General features: G+C 37.1%; 1 long non-coding RNA gene across 2 annotated transcripts; it reads right to left on the minus strand.

The window, feature by feature from the left end:
- Positions 1-6,039: 6,039 nt before the first annotated feature.
- LOC122880556 lies at positions 6,040-9,999 on the minus strand. 2 transcript variants are annotated; one of them, XR_006378966.1, is made up of 4 exons: positions 9,942-9,999; positions 7,795-7,911; positions 7,536-7,589; positions 6,040-7,117 (listed from the first exon to the last, which is right to left on the minus strand). It is a non-coding gene; the product is annotated as an uncharacterized LOC122880556 (long non-coding RNA). The 2 variants fall into 2 exon arrangements; XR_006378965.1 differs by lacking the exon at positions 9,942-9,999 and having other exon boundaries at positions 7,795-9,045.
- Between the last annotated feature and the right edge of the window lie 268 nt (positions 10,000-10,267).

Raw genomic sequence — 10,267 nt, forward strand, 5'->3', positions numbered from 1 at the left:
ATGATATCAGTACCACTCATACACATCTTCATACTCTACATACACTTACTACAGTTTTTTATTTACATAAATTGAAAAGAAATATAATGAATCAATTTACCATAGGGCTTTACTTCATGGCTGAATAAACATGATAATATCTATATAAAACTTTTTTAATATGTGGCAAATGTACGCCAAATCACATATAAAATTATCAAAGTTCTATTGTCATGCATTACACTGTGAAAAAACTCTTCATGTGTAAACTTAACAATTCTTAAGTCTTAGTTTTTAATTACGGAATTACTAATTTAAACTACAAACGTTTGAAAAAATACATTTACATTTATATTGTTATGTTAATTATCATTTTTTTTATTTAAAAAAATAAATTAATTAAATAATCAACTAGAATTAACATCTGAAAAGGTCTAAAATGATTCCAGTGGCATATTTTGTCCTCCATACTGTACATACATTATGTACTTTGGTGAATTTATATTATATGCATTGTGCTTGTTTTTATGTATCATTGTGCAAGTGAAGTTTCCCTCGGGGATGACTAAATTTAATTGAATTGAGTGTTCAATGAAAACTTTTAAGAAAGCTTTGAAGGATTTATATATATATTTAAATATATCCTTATCCTTAACTAATATATAAACATATCCTTAACTGCCATCTGAAAAGCACTTTTTAAGTAGTTACAAAGGATTGGCTGTGAAAATGCCATAGCGGATGGCACACACACGCACGCACACACACAGCAATCAGTGAGAGATGACCACGGCAGTTGTAGCCCACAGCGCTGATATTATCTGTGGATCATTCCCACCGCTCATACCCCACTCCCCAATCACTCACACATAGACACACACACCTCCACACACTCTCACCTCTGACCCTGTGTGTTCCCTGCTGCCCCCACTTGCCCCGGTCTGCACTGGCTCCAGCCAACATGCCCTCAGGGGGGAGAGTGTGGCAGGGCAGGGAGTCGAGGGAGCAGAGCCACCCAGGATGGAGACTGCTTAGTGTCACAGTGATCACATACACACACACACAGAAATACACACAAACACACACACACATTTACGCACACACATCAGTGATAAGGGCCTACTTGTCTAAATGGTGTTGTCCAGCCGGGCCCTGCTGTGGGCGGTCATGTGGCCTGAGGCAAATGGGGACAGCCACACACAGATTGTGTTCATTTCACTGGCAGCAGTTAGTTTGCTGTTTTTATTTGATGTTGTAGTTGAGTTTACTTTCAATTGAATTTGTTTCCTCTGGGCTTTAGTGGGTTTATTTTTATTTTTTGTTTCATTCAGATAAGAGTATTAGAGGGTGTATATGAACTGCATTGAGTTTCTTCAAGACAAATTAACAATGATGAACTAAAAATAATTTCTTGTCTTCAACTTTAGAATACTGTGGGTTTCTTTCTTTCCTTTTTTAGAGATTCTCACTAGAATTGTCCAGATTTTTCTTTTCTTTCATGGTGCAAGACGACAATCCGCCACAGTTTAGAGTCTCCCAACAAAATGGGCAAGCCGCCAAAGGCCATGGAGCCTGAAAGCCCCATGTGCTGTTGTTTGGAGACTGGCTGTGTTTTTGTTTTTTTTTGCATGGATTTGTGTATGACGTTAACATGGCCAGTTTAGTTCCAGTGTTCCATTTTAAACCCACCTCTCAACAGGACGTTGGATCAACAAATCAGCCTGTTTCACATACAGGTCAAAAGTTTGGAGTTTGTGACCTATGGCTACCCGAATCACCCTCCTCTTCGTAGATCCACAGAGATTTTAAAGTGTATTCAATTCAATTCAATTCAATTTATATAGTGCCAATTCATAACAGACGTTATCTCATTGCACTTTTCCTATAGAGCAGGTCTAGACTGTACTCTTTATAATATTATTTACAGAGACCCAACAAATCCCACAATGAGCAAGCATTTGGCGACAGTGGCAAGAAAAAACTGGCAAGGCAGAAACCTTGGGCAGAACGAGACTCAATGGTGGGTGGCCATCCGCCGCTGCCGTGTTAGGTCTTAGGTGTATCTTTGCAGAAGTACTTGTTTTTCTCTCAAACTAAGAAAACCAATCTTGATGATATTAAGATTGATGACAATGCATTTTTGAGATGATTCAGTGGGGATTTGAATGGTGTATAAAAGATTTATTGAATCATAGCCTTTTGAAAACCTGAAAATGACCAAACTTGGATATGCTACATTTACACTGGACAGCATTATGTTTATCTTTATTTTTATGTGATCTTCACCATGTGAAGTACTTTTTGTTTGTCTGAGTTCAAAACTAGATTCAGGATAACATGCAATGAAAATGTTTTTTCCAAGAAATCTTTCCTGATACGAAATCTTCTCTTTGGGTGGATAAAATCAGTCTTATACCACTTTCACACACAAGCCTGTGTTTGGCACCACACAATAAACATACACTTAACCTTTGTTTGACCCATTCATACCAGACTGCAGTCACAGGTTAATCCCTGCTCGACACTGTTCACACATGCTGCATATACTATATATACTGCCAGTATATCATTTTTTGAAACATTATTTTTATTGAAAATATCAATTAGTAGTAATGTGACATGTCAAAACATTTGATGATTATGTATTATATCTCCTACCCACCCAAAGAATCCTGTGTAGGACAATCCTCGGGACAAAAATTTGCCCTAACCCTAACCCTCATGTAAATTTATTTAGGAATATCTATCAAATGAGCACAATATAAACTAAAATACTTAAGGTGTTAAAATTAGAACTCGACACACGGCCCCCCCTCAGTTGATAAAAGATACTAAAAGCAAGCACTACAAAACATGCAGTAAAACTGGGGGTTTAACATAGTTAACTTTAGTAGTTGAACCTGAACAAGGGCCATGAACTGTGTCTGAAGAACTATATTTAGACCCTGGGTTCAGGAACCTTATACCTGTATTTAAGTCAAAACGCAGTGTAGAAAATCTACAACAGCAACAGTTTAATTAACATTCTCCACCAAAATATGTGGTAAAAAACCCAGTCTTACCAATCTGCGTACAAATAACACAGCTTTACACTTTCAAATTGTGTGCAGATGATACACCAAAGTCCAATTTTGCTTGCATATGATACGCCAAACTTTTCCATTGACTTCTGTGGAGAGCAGATGCGTCCACGCATCAGCTTGAACGGCCATGATGTCATGCGGCGAGGCAACATGAGCGATCATTGCTCCTGCGCTAGCCCCTGCAATGCAGAACCTGAGGTAAGACAATTTAAATGTGGTATTTAAACTGTGATTATTTAGTCAATAAGCAAAAACAATACAGAATTTTTTTTTAAGGTGACGTGACATGAGTGTTGACATGAGATAACCATTTTACAATTGCATTTGCTAGATATTATTACATTCTTTACCTATCTTTTGCGGTGCCTTGAAATAAAGTTACTGCAAAAAGGTGAGCCTGTATCATAGCTAAGCGGTTAGCATTAAAGTTACTAATTAGCATGTTTTTACCTGCTTGCTTTGATGTTTTCAGTGATGTTAGGTTGATGTTATTACAAAAATTGTTGTGACATTGAGTCTGACATGTTTGGTATCTTTGGAAACCTTGGGATCTTGACTAGAATGCAAAATACAGTTCTTTGGTTTGAACAAAGCCTGGCTGAATTTGATCCCACATGAAGAACCATAGAGTAAGTTAGAAGTTTAATTGGCCTGCTCCTCTACTAGCACACCTGTCACCTGTGAGTGTAAGCTAGAAGCTTTCAATTACATTTATATAAATGCAAAAGATGGACACTGCCAAATTATTAGAAATACCTTAGCTTGTTGGTGATATCAGGGCTGTGGCAGCTCTGTTGTATTTTTGTGAGCAATGACGTAGGCTAACATGAACATTCATTGCTGTCCTCAACCTTGAACTTGAAAAATAAAACCCAAAGGTGCAGGTCCATCTGTCTGTCAGTCTGTGACTGTCTGTCTGCATAATATCTCTTTACCTGACCTTTTTCGTCTTCCTTTACAGCTCCAAATCCCAGTTGTGTCCCTGTCAGTCCCAGGACTTCTGTGGTAAGTCCATTTTATTACTTATCATGCACTATGTCTATGTCGAACAATGCTTTAGCTATTAATTGCCAAATATTTTGATTTTAGATATGGGAAAATCAGGAGCAGAAATTTCTACAGAAAAGAACTGAACTTGAAAAATAAAACCCAAAGGTGCAGGTCCATCTGTCAGTCTGTCTGCATAATAGCCTACCTCTTTACCTGACTTTTTTTTGTCCTCCTTTACAGCTCTACAGAACAGTTTCCCATATTATCCCAGTTTTGGGATAATGTTGATGTGATGTGTTGAGACTATGATATAGCTAGAGGATGCATGCACCACCTTATTCATTGCACCACAGATTCACTGTAGGGCTACATATTAAACTTAAGCTTTCAATATTTTCAGCAAGGTGCTTTTGCTGCCCATAAAAGTGTATAATCCATCGTCCAAAAGGCAAATCGTGTAGAATGGCAGGTACAGTACCACATCAGAAGTCCCTGTGTTACTATATAGTTTAATGTTATGGCCATTAGCTTTAATTATTTCTCATTCAATTCTGAGAAAAAGGGTTTTTTGTCCTATTCTTTTCTATCTGAAAAAGAAAAAAAAAAGGCGGACATTCCTTTCATTCTCAGTGGAAGATGCTGTATTTTAAGATAGTTTCAGCATTAAAATTACTTTTGATAACATTTCTAGCAATAAATGTGCATTTTATTTTCATAATCTTCATTCAGTGAATGTATATGATCCTTAGTTTTGTTAGTTATTATGAAGATTCATTCAGGTCTCACCAGATCGTTGCTATGGATGCTGCTACGCTGGGGTGGCTTGTGTCCATACAATGAGAAAATTTTAAATTTGGCTTAAAGCTACACCAGATACATCGTTGAAAAGGTCTCAACCTGGAGAGTAATATATGTCAGTATGATGATTTTTCATGGCTCCTGCTTTTAAATACTGACCTTTGAACCTTGACCACTGTTATAGAGAGCTCTTGACCTCAGCTATCATGTGAATACAGTCAACAATTGGGGGCGCTGTCAAATATGTGTAAAATATTTATAAAATTAAGTTTCACCCATTTGACAATTAGAGATTTAAAATCTGATTACACAGATGTGTTTACCATCCCCTTAAACTCCCCAGTATACTCTCAATTCAGTATTTCCAACTTTTCAATTCCAATTCTAGGAAAAACACTAATATTTCATAAAAACTACAATTCCAGAGAACAGCGCCAAGCAGCCTGATACAAATCAGCACCACAGTTATAGTTCTTCCGATTAGGATCTTAAATAGATATATCTACTAAATATATCATCTATCTAGTACAGCCGAGCTAGTAATTACACTTCATCTAGATGATCTATGTTAAGAAAAAGTAAAGATGTTGGTTTATTTAAGATATTTTAGCGATCATTCTAGAAATCGGGTTTTGGGTTGGTAGTGGTTCCTGTTAGCAAAGTAGGATTGTAAACGTATTACTCCTTGTGGGAAAGCTGTATTGTAGAGTCAATACACCTGTAGGTTCTTTTTCATCTTTATAAACTGAAATTGAGTAGCCGTAACCTTCATTTACACAGTGTTGCCAACACTTTTCCAATTAAAGTAGCTAGCACCAGCTACAGAAGTCACTATAAGTCGCCAGATGATGCCATCACGCATTAATTTGCATAAAGATTAGTGCAGTGAGGGAGAGATGACCTTAATTTAAGACATATTAAACGTAGATGTATTTGAAGTAAAAAAAAGTAAAAACAATAATTTAAAAAATCTACTAAGGAAGGAGGAGGGAGAAGATCAATATTATTTACAATAACATACAATAACATATTGACAACCTGTAGTAACATCTCCAGAGAGAAAGAGTGAGAGAGAAGCACAAACAAACTATTCACATATTTACAAGCTATAACATCTTAATCCAGAGATCCGGAGAGAAAGAGTGAAGCTGCCTGCCCCACACGCCACACACTGACTGCCTGCGCACAGCGCAAGAGAGACACTGTTGGCAGAAGAGCTGCAGCATGCATGGGAATGAATTAGAATATAATATATTTGAATATATTTCTTGCCTTTTCCCAGATGGTCTGAATAAGTCGCTAAATTTGTCACTAGTAGCTTTTTAGAAATAGCCGTTAAGAGGGTCTGAAAAGCTGCTAAATCTATTGACAAAGTAGCCAAGTTGACAACACTGTTTACACATGGAAAACAGAGAGCAAGCCCTCTTTTACAAATGTGTCCTTTTTACAAAAACATGGTGTATAGATACAATAATACGGTTAGTGTTAATTGTAAGGTTATTCATTACACCAAAGCTGGCTATACCCTGAATACTACAAGACTTTAGAAAGTCAATGAGACAACAACTTCTACAAAAACAGTGTTTGTTGTCCAAAAAGAGCAAGTTTAAACAAAGTTTTTTTGGATTAGATTGATGGGACAGTTCACAGCTCAAGAAAAAGAAACATAGACTTCGTTGCAGTTAGACTAATCAACTGATCAGCAACACAGCATCAATTAGATCCTGACCAGTTACAATGAAAACACACACAGAACATATGATGAATTTTGGTTAGCACTAAATAAGGATATAGGATATATTTTGAATGATGAATAACAAAACATACAAGCTTGCTTAAAGTAATCATTAAAAATCAAGAAGCAGCAAACCAGCCCTAGTTGCTATCATTGTCATCATCATTATCATCATCATCATTGTATATCAGTGTCTGTATGCTTGACAGGGGGAGGGCCTAAGGCAGGCAGGGGTTGTCTGGGGTGATGTAACCATGCGTTGCAGGAACAGTCTGGAACATGTTGGTGAAACATTACAGTGGCATGATGTAGCTTTCTTTCCAGCTGTTTGAAACGTTGGATGAGAGCAGCCTTTGCACCAGGTTGCGCTGTGTTATTGATGGCAGAGAACAGAAAGGCATGCTGCATGGAGGTCAGTTACAGTTCTCATTTTCTGGTAAAGAATGAGCTTTTCCTCAGTGGTTCAAGTCTTCATATGTAAGGCATAAACCCCTTGCCTTTTCAAACTCCTCGAAACTTCATCTTCTTCAATCTGGAAGAGGACAAAAGAAAACAGAGTGCTATGTCATGTTACCAGGTGGTTTCTAAAATGATTTGCAGGTAGTTGCAGGTGCAGGTGGTTAGTAGAGTGATAACAGACTGCTTACTAACTCTGTTAAGAATTAAATAGTTGCAAACCTGAAAGTATCACTGTGGTACACCTGACCAAACACTACATAAGTTGTAAAGGAGGCTTTGGTGGTAATTGATTATTAATCACACCAGCATTATAGCAACTCTTCATTTTTAACAACATCATTGTGACAGTTACCTACAACAATATGCTATGTTACTATCTGGCTCATAGCTATGTAATCACACCTAGGCTTCCATGTTGAAGCACATCAGTAGAGCACTTATAGATGGGTGTAATTACCATATAGTATTGCATAAACACATTGAACTCTTACTTGAGCTTGTAGAATTGAATCTGTTGGATGATGTAGTTCCTTTAGAGACAGTGTCTGGAGAACAGATAAAGACATTATTACAGCTCTAATAAACAATAAACTTCATTCCATATTACTTCTTTACTCACACAGCTTATAAGATTGTACTTCATTACTGTACATGGAATGGTAAGTATAACATATTTGCAATATTCTTTGTTAATATTTGTGACCTTATTACAATATTCAAGACATTCATGCATTCACTTAAGTTGCTTACTTATTGGTTTTGACAACCAGTGACTCTGGCAAATCTTCAGAGGAAAGACCACAACCTCTTCATTCCTTCCCTGTCTGTGAGCCCAAACCTATCAAGCCATCTGGTGCTGTACTTGATCTGTGATTAAAGCAAAGTCATGGAATATCAGATACACTGACACTGAACATATTTCTACTATATTGTCATAAACAGTGCAGCTCTAAAACAAATTCAGACAAATACCAGGTGGGAAAATATTTAAGATTACTTTTAAGCATTTCTACATTTTCTACTATTTCAGCAGTGCAGTGGATTGACTGATACAGGTCCCAATGTCTCTATGAATTATCTGGCATGGCAATTTGTGTCCATAAATGTGAAATGCTGGTACGGCAAAGGAGATGTTGTGGTATGCCCTCCCCTGATTTCTGATTGAACACACTATGACATAAGTTTGAGTTAATGTGTCAAAACAATAATTCTGTTTTACACAGGAGTTTAAAAATGTACTCGTGTGTGTCACAAATGTGTGTCAACAACACAGACAAGTCGCTACACTGCTAAAGAGTTAAGAAGAATTTACATAATTATGGGAGGAATGGCACATTTTCATGCCACTACTTCATCATATACACCGATCTTAATTATTGCATATCTCAATGAGTTTGTCTACCTGATTGTAAACATGTAGTGATTTATTGTAAAGGAGAATAAGTCTCTTGTGGGTTTTAGCCTACATAGTCTGTAAATAGCTATTAATATTTAAAATCACGCCTATTCCTCACTGATCAGAAATTTTGTAATTAGACCTTATTTCATTTGTTTTATTTATTGACACCTTCACTATAAGGTTTATCAAGACATGCCACAATGATGGGTAATGTATTGTTTAACGTTCTTAACTGTACATTTACAGTGAGGATGAGGCATAGTCTGTTCTTCATATGACATAGGCCTGTTGCGGTGAGAACATTCCCTGTTTTAGGTGTGTTTGCAATGTGTCTTAGAAATGGCTCTGCTGTAAAAAGCGCAATGTAAATAAAGATAATTTGTTCATTCATTAAGCCCATAAACATCTGTGTGGCGTATATGGAAAATACAGCCCTCTGAGTGGACTTTTAATTCTTACTGCTCAATCATCAATTCGCTGCCACCAGTGTTTTCCAAAGTAGCCTTTCTAATGAGAATGTCCCCCGTCTGTCCAATCAATGCAATTCTTCATGTGGACCTCTACTGGACCTTTCAGCTGAGCACGCGCACACAAATATTCATATAGAGCATGTGGGGGCGCGACTGATCCAGATAGATAAGCTTGTTTCTCTTTTTCTATCATCATGCTCGCATTGCACATTGCACATACATTACATGTCAAGGTGATACTTGACATGGTTCACTAAAAAGTTATTTTACAATAATAATAATAATTTTGCATGCTATTATATAATTCTAGATGTTTCCATAAAGGTTTACTTTTAGTTGTGATAATTAATGATGTAGCACAATCAAGGAAGGTGTGTAATCATATGCAGTTAATTTTCACAACCATATGGACTCAAGTCAGTCTTCCATGAAAGTAACTGAAATGTTCACATCATAGACAGCAGTGAGGTTGTTTCTCCAGTGCAGGTTGTTGCAAAAACCCTCAACAGAAACCTGACACTCCAGTGACAGACAAACAAAAAGCTCTAGCAGAGGGATGGAAAAGGCTGTTTGGGGCTTGTTGGCTGCTGAGTGCAGGCTTCTGGTTCACACTCACACATTTTTGACAGTGATGATGCAGAGCCATCCTGCCAAATAAAGGTAAATAAAATAAAAACATAACCAAAGACTACTATATAGACTACCATAGAAACACAGGTTAGGTAGGTAGTTATTAGTGGAATCAGCAAACAGAAAATAATTTTCAAAAATGCATTACAAATTTGATGAATTCCTTATAGGAATTACCTGCTCCACATTTAATATGATTCCTTAACCTTAAGGTTTTTTCAATGTAAAATGACAAACCTGTGTTGACAATGACCTTCATGTCCTTCATGTACACAGGGTTCATAACCTTCAGGTTCTAGGAATAACCCCAGGGAGGATGGCTCATTGTAAACTTTCTATAAGAAAGATTGCTAGCTCTAACAGAGTTTTTAAAACAACAAACTGAAGAAGATACTAACAGTTAAGACGGAGTAGTCCCTCATTCATCCAGGAGTGTTCTATCGTAGAAAAGGTTTCAGTCGTAGTCATCTGGACACTGTTTTCAGAATCAAGACGTTTCGGCTCCCATCCGGAAGTCAATCTCAATTGTGAAAAAATGGAACAGGAACTCAGAAATTTAAGGTACTCTGTGTTACATAAGCCCTAACCTCAGGAAGGAGTCTACCTGAGTATCTGTTGAGTAGCTAGTTTCACCTGAAACTGACCTAAGTGTCTCCATGATGGCCCAGTAATCAGTAATCAGGCCTATTGTTTTCTGGCTGCACTTCCCTCATAACTGTAAAGT

This window comes from Siniperca chuatsi, linkage group LG8, assembly GCF_020085105.1.
Source record: "Siniperca chuatsi isolate FFG_IHB_CAS linkage group LG8, ASM2008510v1, whole genome shotgun sequence".
NCBI classification, from domain to species: domain Eukaryota; kingdom Metazoa; phylum Chordata; class Actinopteri; order Centrarchiformes; family Sinipercidae; genus Siniperca; species Siniperca chuatsi.